Source organism: Aplidium turbinatum, chromosome 3 (genome assembly GCF_918807975.1).
Source record: "Aplidium turbinatum chromosome 3, kaAplTurb1.1, whole genome shotgun sequence".
NCBI classification, from domain to species: Eukaryota; Metazoa; Chordata; class Ascidiacea; order Aplousobranchia; family Polyclinidae; genus Aplidium; species Aplidium turbinatum.
Window position 1 is genome coordinate 45,916,060 of NC_137474.1, and position 13,821 is coordinate 45,929,880.

Here is a 13,821-nt window from a genome sequence, read left to right on the forward strand (position 1 = left end):
AACTTTTAAGTAACTGCGCAACACCATATTCATTCAATATTCACCGGTTGTTCCAAACAAGCAATGTGTTCTGATATCATGATGATGGCATCACTGGTGAGTAGACATTCTCTCAGATACAACATTCGTATTTTCAGGATTGCTTTTGCCAACGTAGAAGCCTCTTCATCGCAGATATGATTGGCGCTGAGAGTGAGCTCATCCATCTACAAACACACATGTAGGCAATCATAACGTACAAAAACAATGACAACAGTTCATTGATTCATAATAATGTGAATTGTTTCTGCAGATGATGAAAATGTGAATATGAAAATTTAAACATCCAAATAATGCTTTAAAACATTCATGTCTGTCTATAATAGAATTAACAAGAATAAAAATGTAGCTCACAGTTAATATCAAGAATCGGGGTGGGATGACCTCAATGTACTGACTAGGCCTTCGGCAATAACAAGGGTAAAGTGTTTATCAAATGTATAACGCTCTATCCATCACAAATTAGATAATATCAGCAAAGAAATACAGAGACTTATCCGAGTACATTATTACCTTGCACCTATTTCTTTGATGATTGCCAAGCAAAAACATGAATCAGGACTTTTTTAAAAAGGTTTTAATATGGGCCAAGAAACTTATGGCTCATTGTCTACCGATGCAAAGGCATGGACTCTAATGACTGGAACACCAAGCTGGAATAAGTGGCTGTTGTAAAGAGACATTAAATAACCCATATCATTATTGTTATAACCAACGCAATGCCTAAGCTTCACTGCTGCAATGTTGTCACTGTAAAAACGTAGCTGATTTATTGGAGAACATTTAAAGGCATTTAATACAAAACTAATTAATTGAACTATGCAATAATTATTTAATATTCACCGGTTCTTTCAAACAGAAAACAGCATCACAAATCAAGTGTTTAGCGTGTTGGGTAAGTTGACATCGTGGGATCATGAACCTCTTTATGTTAGGAATTGCTTTTGCTAATCCATCAGCAGCATCGTCGTCAATGCAATTGTCGCGCAGTTTGAGTACATCAATCTGAAAATAGAACATATCATGGATGTGACAAACGTCAAGGCAGTCCAATACGTAATACCTAGCATAGAAGAATAAGAATATGAAGTTCTCATTACTCTAGGTACTTAACGAGATTATGGTGGCCAGCTTTTTGTTCGGCAACTACGCTCATCCAGTTTAATACACCCTGGGTATTAAACACGCTAGGAACGAACCAGGGTCGCTTGATTGGAAGCGAGTGTTTTGCCCACTACGGATTATTTCAAAAGCAAAATTACTTTTGAATTGCAACTAGCAATGAGAAATTAAAATTACAATATTTCTTTGTTTATGTAGTCATCTTTTCACTGATCTGATCAGCAAGATTTGAGTCTACTATGAGAGTTTTTTTACGGTCAAAGTTATTTTATCCCTGCAAGTTAAGATGTAGACATGATTGATACGCAAAATTTATGATACAATCGAATATATTACATTATTTATATCAAATACAGCTATTACTTTTTAAAACTTCTACAGCCTGTTACACCCTGAAATGGGGATCATCAGAAGATCCTTATTCAAATAGATTATATTTGAATTCTAATTTATTATTTATTCTATTTGAATAAAGACTTTCTGATGATCCTCATTTTAGAGTGAAACTGGCTGTGAAGGTTTTAGAAAGTAATAATTATATTTGATGTAATTTGCTTTGCTTGGCTTTTTCGTTTGGCATTGAGCACTTAGTATTAATACTGTAGTATTTTATGTTTATTATATTATTTATGTATAATTTAACCAAAATTTGAATAATCATTATCAAAAAGAAGAAATGTTGATGAAAATCACATCATTACCGATGATAAGTGACCAGTGTTGTACGTTGACGGCGTCAACTTTTTGTTGACGCTGAGGCTAGCGCCGTCAATTTATTTTTCAGTTGACGGAAGTGATAGCGCCGTCAAGTATTTTGCCGATTTTAAGCGTCAAGCGCTATGCGTCATTTTTTTTTCATGGAAAATCTCGTTACACAATAAGAGTTTCACAATGTATTCTGGCCAACGCGACTCATCCGAATTACCGGCTTTTGCGTTGGTTGGAATGGCTCCCTGGAATACACGCGGAAGAAGTTCGCCAAATGGTGATCACCCATGTATTTAGAACGAGGGATCAGAGACAGAAAGCGAAAAATCCAGGAATGGCATCGCGGACGTTGAAGATACTTTATTTCAAGAGCTCTATGCCCATGAAAAGAGCGATATTGGTGCAGTGGACCTCGTTAAAAGATTTATAGGCTACATGCTAAACTATCACAGCACGCTTGGAACAGTGATACCTTTCGGAGTAGCCTAAACGTTTTCAACTTGTTTTTGAAATACAACACACCAATACCAACCAGCGCTGCTATGGAAATAACTATGTTTTCACTTGGAAAGGACAATATGCGTCCCAAACGCAGCAGATTGTCAGACAAACGTTTTGAAATGCTTGTTTTTCTGCAAGAAAATAACTAATAAACAGGGCCCGCAAAAGTCAATAAAGTCAAAATTTTTTAAGGACCTCGTTTATCCACAAATCAAAGAATAAAGTTGTTTTCAGCACCTAAGGGACTGTTTCTAAGAAGTTTATAGGTCAAAATAAAGTCAAAATTGATAATAAAATCAAAATTTGTCAAATTATGGCTTTTAACAAACTTAATTCTGTGTTTCTAGAGAGTAATTTTTGTCAAAAATCCTCGTGGAAGCATTGCAAATCAGGAACTGCGACACAATTAAACCATATTAACTCATAAAAGCAGGAAATATGTCACAATGACCACGGATCAGCAGTAACTTTTATCGCAAATTGTCCATGGTTTATTCATTGTTACGTATCTAAATAATTTTTATAAAACACTCCCTCTTCACAAATATGGTCTTTTCGAAGATCAACAGTTTTGATTTTAGAAATAGCCTACTGACATTCTGTAATACAAAAATGCCTAAGCAACCTAAATCGTCTTCTGTCTTCAGCAAAAGTTAGATTTGTGGAGAATTTCCTATCGCTATAAAACACAACGAACTTTTTATAATCCATAAAACACCTTGACTTTTCGACAAAATATTACGTTTGGGTCTGAAATCGACAAAATATTATGTTTTGGTAAGTGGTATCAATTCAAGAAAGAACTGTACCCTCTATAAATAAGCAATTTCGTTAGGTTAAAATAAAGTAAAAATTTGATAAAAATAAAGTCAATTTTTTTTTTTTAAGTCAAATTAAAATGGCCCTACTAATAAGCTAAGCAGCTAATTACAATACAGTCTCAAAACATAATATGCCCACCTGCTCTTTATTTATAGCTCTTGTTAGCCTAAACTTGGTTGATATATTTCCGTTTTATAAAACGCTGGCAAAAAATAGCGCTAGAAATTAGCGCTGACGCTGACGCCGTCAATTTCTTTAAGAGCTTACGCAGTACTTTACGCCGTCAAGTTTTTAGGCAATTCGCGCTGACGCTGACGCCGTCAATATATTTCAATGACGCGTACAACACTGTAAGTGACACAATTGATGATTTGAAAAGTAGAAGGGGCCATTTTAATGGAAGAAAATCGTGTCAACATCTAAAGATTTTCATTTAGCATGAAGGAAAAAAATTATCGTGGTGGTGTGAGATTGACAGAAGTGAGACATGGCGCTTACAGGAAATTGAAATGGTAATTTTAAGGACTGCAAGAGCGATGTACCATGGGAACTGATCAAAAAGAAAGATACTGAAGAACTGACAAACTCGCATTGGTTGTATGACAGCTGATATGTTGTCGAAAACTAAACGAGTAAAGTGCAGTCGGTGAAGACAGATTCAAGGAGAAGTCATGATGATGTTTTGAACAGAATGACCAGCAACAATCAAACCCAATCTTCAATGTGCTGGAATGAAAAGTGGACGGTCAAAGAAAGCAAGACAAGATAATGGAATACAAGCACTAAAATTTACTTAGAAAAAGACGACAGTCTAAACAAATATGCCTGGAGATGAGATTTGAAAGCAATTGCAACACATTGAGATAGATGCGTCCATCCTCGGTAATTGAGATTGAGACAACATTGTATTAAAACTGGACACACACACAGTGAATATTCACCGGTTGTTTCAAACTAGCAATCTTGTGTGCAATCATCATAATGGCATGGCTGCTAATTTCACATCTATCCAGCCTCAACTCCCTTGTATTTGGTATTACATCTTCTAGATCAGCAGCCGCATCATGGCTGATGGAACTGGCCGTCAGGTTGAGCACATTTATCTGTAACAAATAACACAAATGTACCATAGTATAATTTATTGAGTACACCCAAGAAAATACACTTCACTAGCAATAGCGAATAACCATGCGACAAAGTAAGTCAACACCTGCACAGCAAGGACAGTGAGGGCGCCTACCTGACATGCGCCTAAGTGACTGTATATAATTGCAGTGGACTTCAAACAAAGCACTTGATAAACATTTTAAGAGCAAAGTGATTCTGAACTATAAATTGGAAGATGAATATTAAAGAAATGTGTGCGCTGATTGTCTACAAAAATGTTTAAAAACTTAACTAACTTTCACTTGTCCTGTAGAAAATCCTTTGAACAATTTCTGCAGACTATTCTGGTAGAAGTCAACTCGGGCAGCATTCATGGAAAACGGCTTCTTTGCTTTTCGCAAAACATAAAGTAAACAGGAAACATCCATTGGAAGCATTGAATACATCGCAAACACTTGTTGTGGAAATTGCTTAACTACTTTTGCTGTCACTACGGGATCATCGGCTTCTTGAACCCAAGAACAAGTAGTAAAAAGCAATCGTCTTGTGTCATCATCAATTTGTATATTTCCAAACACCATGTTTGCTTTTTCTGCATATTCTCTCATTAATCTTACAGTAAGATCAAAAAGTATCTTTTTTTTGGAGTTAGATTCCTTGATTGTTGCACGATAATTCTTCATCTTTTTCATCACAGCAGGATGAGTAAGCCCAAACATAAACTTGCTTACAACTTCCCATAATGGATTAGACATTTCTTCAAGATGCTTCTCAAATTCTTTTCTTGGCAATACAAACACTGCGTAGATAGCTGCAAACAACTCTTGCCAAATCAGGTGAGAAAAACAGAACTTTCTATCCCCATCCAAAATTTTAAACTTGATGTTTTTCTCTGTTGCAGGAGAAAGAAAGGACTGGAGCGTTTCCGGATTTATTTCGATGTTTTCAAAATCATCTTCAGTGAAAACAATCTTGCGATTGATAAACCCATTCCATGCAAGACCGGCTAACTTCCAAACTTCTTCATTACTTCCATGCAAATGGTCTGATCTAATATAGTGGCCAAGTGCTTCAACAAAAACATCCGTCAAAGATCGAATAGAAATCTCCCCATCGCTCTTTACTGACATAGCAAGAACGCCATGTATAATGATGCAATTGACAGGAACGAAACATGACGCTGAGACATCAGGATGGGTATACAAGAATTCTTGTACTTTTTGAAAGTTGTCTTGGCAGATTTGTTGACCCAGTTTGTCTTGAGATTCTTGGTTCAATCCAAGCACGTCAATCGCAAATTGTGGTCTGCATTCTGGGTCTAGCTCAAAGAATTGTCTGGGTCGAGAAGTGATTATTTTCTTAGACAATGGAAAATTCTGGCCGCTTAAGATTTTCCGTACAATCGTACTGGCGGATTTACTTTTAATTGGATTTTTCTGAGAAAGTTGATCAGTATTTGCTTCATCCAGACCATCAAATACGAACACTACATTTGGATTGTTTTTAAGTTTGTCTATCCACATTTTATCAGACTCCTCAGAATGCTCCCAATCGCACCCAGTCATCATAAAGCGAAACAGTGTTGTTTCAGATGAAAAGTCAACGTCTCTAAACTGAATATAATAAAGGTACTCAGTATCTGGAAGGACTTTACGATCTAAAATGAGTTGAGTCATTCTTTTAACCAGCGTTGACTTTCCGATTCCCGCTTGTCCGATAAGACCAATCCTGTTTCCATGGCAATTAACAAATTTTCTGCGAGCCTCCTCAGTGCTGGTTTTTCGTCTTGCTTCAATTGTAGCCTCAGCCATAGCAAGATCAAATATTTCGTCCATGTTTATGTTCCCTTGCACCGGGCGCATAGCAATGTCTTCAAAATCTTTTCTTTTATTGTAGTGACCACTTTCATCAAGTTCTTTAAATGACCTTTGAACTCCACTTTGCAATTGAAGGCTTTCAAACTTGAGAGAAAGATCAAGATCGATTGGAAGTGATGCGGTACCAGAAATCTCTCTTGCTCGATTCTCCAAACATTGTTTCAATTTTCTCTCTGAAATAGAATATCAAAACAGTTGATTTTCAAGAACGTGATTTGTATAATGTATAACAATGGTTCACACTTTTCAACCGGACAAAACCACGCACTCCATCAATTCCACGCACTCGACTACACAGCTCTACAAAAGTCAACCCTTTCAACTAAAGTCGTTCACCCTTTTCAAGAATTCGGTTAATTGCATTATCAATCAGCCAAGCATTTTATATAACTGGGTTATGCGTTTAATCAGATGAAGCGTTATCCGGATAAGGATTTTAATAGGAATATGGAAACAACGTATCAAAAAGAAAAATCACTTCTAAAAACACGTGAGGCATTTAATAGGGGACATACAAAAGTCATAACAACGTCAAAACCAGCCACCAAATTAACGAGTTATATCATGCAGGTGCAATCTCTGTTGGAATGAAATGACGAATAGTCACTGTGGGAACTTCTCTTGCAAGTAGAACCAGCTCATTACATACCGGTATTTAATAAATGACGTAAGTCATAGGAATATCTGACAATGTATGACTTAGCATGACGCACAACTCACCTTGTTGAAGATGATTGTGGACATTTGTCACATTCTGATTGACTGTACCAGTTGAATCTACAAAGCCAGCAGGGCCACTGAAATTTGTTGAAGATTGTTCCTGAAAAATAAATAATCATGATAAGTGACATGAATTGTAAACAAAATGGTAGTAACATGATACCGGTAGAGAAGTATGGCAATAACAGTCACTACACTATTTGCAAACCAACCCAACCAAACAACACAATTTAAGCTGAAGACCTAAAATAGTTTGAAATCCTTCGAATCTTTAGAGTAAATAATTTTTTTTTTTTATTGAATTTAGTTTCAAATTAAGTTTCTCAGCTAAGAAATTTATTTCGAAATAAAAGCAACGCCTGTAGATTCCTTGTGAACTCGAAAGAAAAGGCGAAACTATTACAAATTTCTCTACAACAAAAGCGTCAGAACAATTAAAAGTAGGCAAGCTTGCACAATGTGTTTCAAAGAATTATCATTTATCAGACTGACAAATATTCAAAACAAACAAAATATTGCGAAAAGCAGAAAAACATAAAAACTGAAATTTTGTCTTATTTTGCTGTGCTTGCAAAGAAGTTTGTTTGACTTGTAAACTCCTTCAATGAAGCAGAAGTTTAATTTCGATCTGATCAAGTACAATTAGTTTAATACATGAAAACAATAAATAAATACAAAACATACTTCAAATGATTCCTGATGCAAATTAATGGATAATCTCTCTGCGTCTTCATCAAGAGGGTGGTATGTTCTTGAGGATTGATTGTTCATTGTTGACGTCAGATTCTAACGATCTTATATAAACCTATCGAGCGAGTAATTATAATGTATACGACTAATAGTAGGGCAAATGTGTCGTAGAATTCACATACAATTATTACTGATTTTATAAGATGTGAAATACTGTATGTTAGGCCTATCTCAGGAATGTCCAAAGTTTGGCCCACAGGCCAAACCTGGCCCACAAGATTTGTTTTTAGGGCCCTCGCCTGATGTTTCACGATGTATTATTTTTGGCCCGCAGACACATAGAAATCATACCAATTCAACTTGGAATTTAAAAAAAATTTACACAGCATTTTCCCAACCAAGAGAAAATCCGGCGAGAAAAGTTTCAATTATTATTGTGTCATAATTGCAAAATCAACTATTATTGTCTTAAAGAATATGGTATTCCTTCATTTTCTTGCTGGCAAATTCAACGACCGCTTTGGGGATTTTATCGCAATTTAAAATGACCTACTGCTATTCACTTCTTTCTGCATCAACCCTGATGAGGCTCGGATCTCCTGCAGCTAATTAAGCTTCACTGCGACATCTAGTGCCAAAGTCAACAGAAACATCTTTCCCTTGTGCTTGTTTACCAGCAGCTGGATAAAAAAAATCCCTGAAATACAAACGTTTTGCAACGAAGAAGTTGAGCTTGTCCGGTTCAACATATTTGTTGGAGCAGACATTCTCGATTATGAATTTGTAGAAGAACCGCTTGAAATCAAAACTGAGCGACTCTCGCATACGTGATGCTTTATGCTTGTCTACCACTAACCTCGACCTAAATTTAACCTGGGGTAAAAATCAAGATGTCACTTTCATTCTTCACATCTGCACAGCTATATTATGCAGAGTTTTTGGATATTGCTATCGATGATAGAAAAGCTGATAACTCATAGCCTAACTTATCACATGCCATGATATGTAACTTAAATAACAACATACTTAAACCTGCATGTTGCTTTGTTGTTAAAAAACAACATTAAATAATACGATGTTGCTTCATAATGCACCAGACTTTGAACAAAACAAGATTATCAGACGGGGAAAAACTTTGAACACCCCTGGCGTAACTGAACCGATTGCTCAGATGAGTTCAATCATCAAATATTTAACCAAACTGTTTGATTTAAATTACATGATGACTGGTGAAAAAACAAAACCAACTAATTAGGATGAATATAAATTGTGTATTCTAAACACGAATCAGCGTTAGCAGTTCCCCTGGGATCGCAGTAAATAATCGCTTTCTTGAAACCTTCTGCAAATCCTACACCATTTGAAGTTCAAACAAGTCGTTTAACTCCTTTATCAACACTCTATTCGCTACACATACTAACTCTAAAAAGCACTGCTCCTAGAAATTACGACGTCCTTCTCTTTTTATGTCGTAGAATGAGCGATACGTCGGCACAAACGTCAGCACAAAGCTGAGCACTCACCTGTAGAACAGAAAGCATTGTGTTTCGTTAGCCATGCCTGTGTAGCCTCTACGGAAGCTATACATACTTTCAATCAAGAAATGTTTTCCGCACTCAGATGTAGCAATGATTAACCGCGATATAGACACCGTTTCGTTTTTGTTTATTTTTTATTTTTTTCTGTAGGCTACTCTATTTTTGCGACATCATTTCTTTGCATTTCAACAAAGAAACAAAATTGCATTGACAATTTGTAGTTGCGTATCACAACATTGACTAACATCTGTAGCGATCCATCAAACCAACGACAATTGACGTACTTTCTACGTCATTTCAACTTCGTGGTTGACGCACAAACTAGCAAGCGATAAAGTTGCAGAAACGGCAAATTGTTTCATTGTCTCATTAATGCTATTTCAGACTAACACCTACCCAAGCTGCATCGTATCTTCTAACTTTTGTTTTCTTACGCTAAATTAGTTCGAATGCGTTATCCTGTGATTCAGTCCTATCCATGATTTACGTCTATTTTTATTGAAACCAAAAACGAAATGAAAGCATGATCTCCTTCGTTGTGAGATAACTCCACTTTCCAAAACATAAAACTAAACATTGCTCTATCAGAAAGTATAAGTTGTTGAATCGCCTTCCAGTGATTTTACGACCATTAAGTTATTCATATAAGCCAGAAAATCAAAGAAGAATCCCACAAACTTACAAGTTCATGCTTCAATGGTTTTTCTGAGCATATTTGTAACCCGAAATACTTCATAATCCTTCGAACTGACCCTACAATCAAATAACTACGTTGACATCAAATCCGTCATTGAATACATTAAATTAACGTTTGTAGGCATTGGATCAATGTAAAGAAAGTGTTCTGGTTACATCGATTCATCACTAAAATAGGCTTCCACTGAGCGTGAGTCAAAAAGAAACCGAGTAAGGAGAAGAGTTATAATCATAGCCGGACAGACGAGGAACAACGTCATTTTCTAAAGAACATTTCTTTTGTTGAATAGTTTTGGTATTATGAGCTTAAAGTTAGAAGCATAGCGACCTATATACAGTATACAGGTCAACGGCGCACAAACCTGTAATAATGACCGGAGAACGATGTAATTTTGTGTTTGAACTTCAGGCAAAATGCATTTTATCCCTTGAAATGGATAATTTTGAAAATCCAAATTGTCTAATGTGATCACTGAATCTCAAATCGCTACAAAACTCTTGATTTTACGTTAAAAAAATACAATTTGTTTTCTTTTGCCAGTGGTGATAAATGATCGTTATGATCTAGTTACAGGGATTCAATAAATTCATTAACTGCTTTTAAGTTGTTTTATTTACTCAATAAAACTGTACCCATTAAGCTACCGAGATGTACTGACGACACTGCATTGACGACAATCCAGTGTTTAAGTGTTGTCGCCTCCAGTAGTCGTTGTCCATGCAGCGTTCGATATAATGTGATCACTGGTGGAAAGCGTCCTGACATTGTTCGGTCATCGCTTTGTAAAATCTTGCTGTTTGCGTCTCGTCGGCCACCTAGCGACTGAACATGGGTCGGGTGCTTGTCACAGAGAGGCGATACCGAGTTAAGTACTGGAGCTGGATTGTGTTAGTTTTTTTTAGTTTCAATAAAAAAACAAAACAAGAACATAGCCTACGATTAGAAGCTCAACATTTAATGAAGCTTAGGTAGAAGAAATTGATTTCAAGTCCACAAGTTTCCACCAACAAATGCAACCATTTTGATGATTTAACTTTAGAACTTCTGAGGTATTATTGTAGTTTTTCAAGACACATGTTATTTTAGCCTTGTAGGCCTCTATAGCCTACTTTGGAGAACAATCCAATAGGACAGCGTACGACGACGAGCGTGGAATCGATGTTATTATTGCGAAATCTTATTTGCTGTCTGCTCAGTCGTTATAATCAGTGTTTAAATTTACTTACAAGAGTCAACCCAGTCAAACAAACGTGGTCACTGTCCATTGTTTGTCCGAGTGTTCTTAGACATGACGCAGTGGCGTAACCAAGGGAGGGAAAGAGAGGGACAATTGCCCCCCTTGTAATTTTTTTTGCTTTCCAGTAAAAAAGCAGCTGAAAACAATAGCTAATATGTGACAATTGATGATGTGCTAGCTTAATCCAGCATATTCGTCGTTTCGAAATTGTCACTTGTGTCGCTTTTCGTTCAATTGTAACCAAATCAGAATCAAGAAGTATAATCCATATGACCAGGGGTGTAGTCATGGGTCTACTGCTCCTCTCTTCTCCAAAATATTTTGTATATGCAACCCACTAACAAACGTGTAAGCTACTGCAAAGCTGTAGAAAAGTTGGGGATAGTCTCACGGACCGTGCGTTTGTAAGCAAAGCAAAGATGAACATCTTGCTCCTGATCAAGGATTGACTTTCAAGTAAAATATAAAACATGAATCGAAGATTTGGAAACGTAGAAGTAACATCTACTACTGAACCACAATCATATGAAGGAAAATCACCATCAGAAAGCATCAGATAAAGAATATCATCATCCGATCCGTTATTAATGAACCATTAAGTTGAAGCTTAATTTCTCCAAGACTTTGAAAACTTGTCAACGCATTTTACTTCATGAAATATTTGATAAAAATGCGGCATCAGTTTCCGTTAAACGTTTCCGTTCCTGACGTACAGTTCGATAGTATGAGGAATTGAATACAACGCTGATACAATCATTTCGACGTGGATTCAACATCGCAAGACGGTGTAAACATGCGCGGGTTTGCAATTAGATTACTTCTCTTCTGTCCTTGTTTGTATAAAAGTCATGGAATCAGTCCTTGTATCCGTGCTAAAATTCAGCTATGTTCAAACCGCATTATATTGATATTTTCTAAATAGAAGATGGATTTATAAAACATGAATACAATATACTGTTTCAGCATATAAAGAAGAAGTGCCTGAAGGTGGACACGAAGATTGGCTTCCTTGCCTTCCCGTCCACTTAATCTAAATCTTCAACCACCGGGTGTAAGCCTGGATACGACAAAAAAAGCATATAAAAATTCTGAATTTTACATCAAGTATTACGATTAGTTTTATGACCCACTTTTTATGCAAAAAAGGATAGATGATTTTGATAAGCAATCTAATTGCAAAACTGCGCGTGTTTACAAGTATTCAACGTCTTGATATGTTGAATCAACCCAAAATAGCTATCTGTCTAATGAAAGGAAAAAAGGAAAACCTTTTATTGAGCCCCGCGTTTTATTTAGGCTGTGGTTGAAACCAAAGTTTATAAAACCGCAATCATTCAAATAGTTTATTCTGCGCAAAAGCAAGCTTGACATACTCGTATGGAATGTGCAGGGCATAAAGGCTTTTCACAGCATTGACATTGGCCACGGTTTTTTGGTAGTTTATATGTTCTGGCTTGGCACCTTCTCCCATAATAGCGTGTTTGCATACGTCGCATCTATGTCGTGTCGACGATAGTTGGGGCAATGTGGCCCTTCTGCCGCGTGGAGTTGATACAGAGGTTGTTGAAGGTTGTTTCCCTATTATTGCTGCAATCTTATGTATGGTGTGATAGTTCAGGCCCTGGAGAGATCGCGATTTTATGAATGGCTTCACGAGTTCCATGGCCAGTTCCCAACCGAAGTCGAAGGATTTTCGCTTGCGTGGATCAGTCCCTTCATTTAGTGCTAAAACTGTAGGTGCGTTGACGTGGCAAGTATCCAAAAAATAAGCAAACGCAGTAGTTGTCCACAGTGAGGACTTCGCTTTGCACGTGAATGAACCCATCCTTTGGTCGATGATATCGGTGCCATCCTTTGTGAAGTCGTAAAGCTTATACAAGCCTGGCTTCTTTTTGCCGTCAGCCTTGGTAATCGCCAATAGAGGTTGCATTGTAGTCAACATCAACACATTCCGCATGCCAGAACTCTTCGTTTTTACTACATAAAAATGTAGGCTGAGATCAGCCTCACTCGTCTGTCAATAAATTTCGTACGAAAATTCCTCCCTACTACTCACTTAATTCACTTCCAGGGATATTCCTCTACGTATAGCGTTGGAGGTTCCCACTGACGTTATACCCCTGTTCAAGCAATCACTGTGTGAGTGGTATGGAGGTTTACAAGCGGTCATACAAAATATTCCGACCTTGAAGGTCACCGTGTTGTTCCAGGCTCATCACCATTCCTCTTACCACTTCTTCTGTTCCACAAACGTAAAAATTAAATGGCTCTTCCTTCGGTTTACCTGAATAGACCGATGCCGTAAATGTGTATGGGAATCTGCTGGCGTTTACCGACTTGAACAGAAGGCCATATTTCGCAGGCTTGTTTGGATATTGCTTGAAGGCAATTTGTATCCTCATGGGGTATAGCGTTTCGTCGAACGACAAGTAATCACCTGGAATGACATGCTTGCAGCAGTTTTTGTTAAACATTTCGAAAACGACTCGAAATGCGGAAAACCGGTCATTCTTCCAACGTTGCGGCCAAGTATTTTGGTCGTCGAACGAAATATTCGAAAATAAAAATTTAAAGCTGTTCTTGCTCATTGTTGCACTAAACACGGGATGCCCTTGCACTTGCTTGAACAATACATCCGTGGAATGACCAGCCTGTTCTAAAAGCCCCGAAGATACCCCACTCCAACAAACGCCAGCATCTTCTCGTTGTTGGTTGGGCCAAAATAGCAGTACCTGCTGTCATCTAAAACTCTCTGGCAATTAA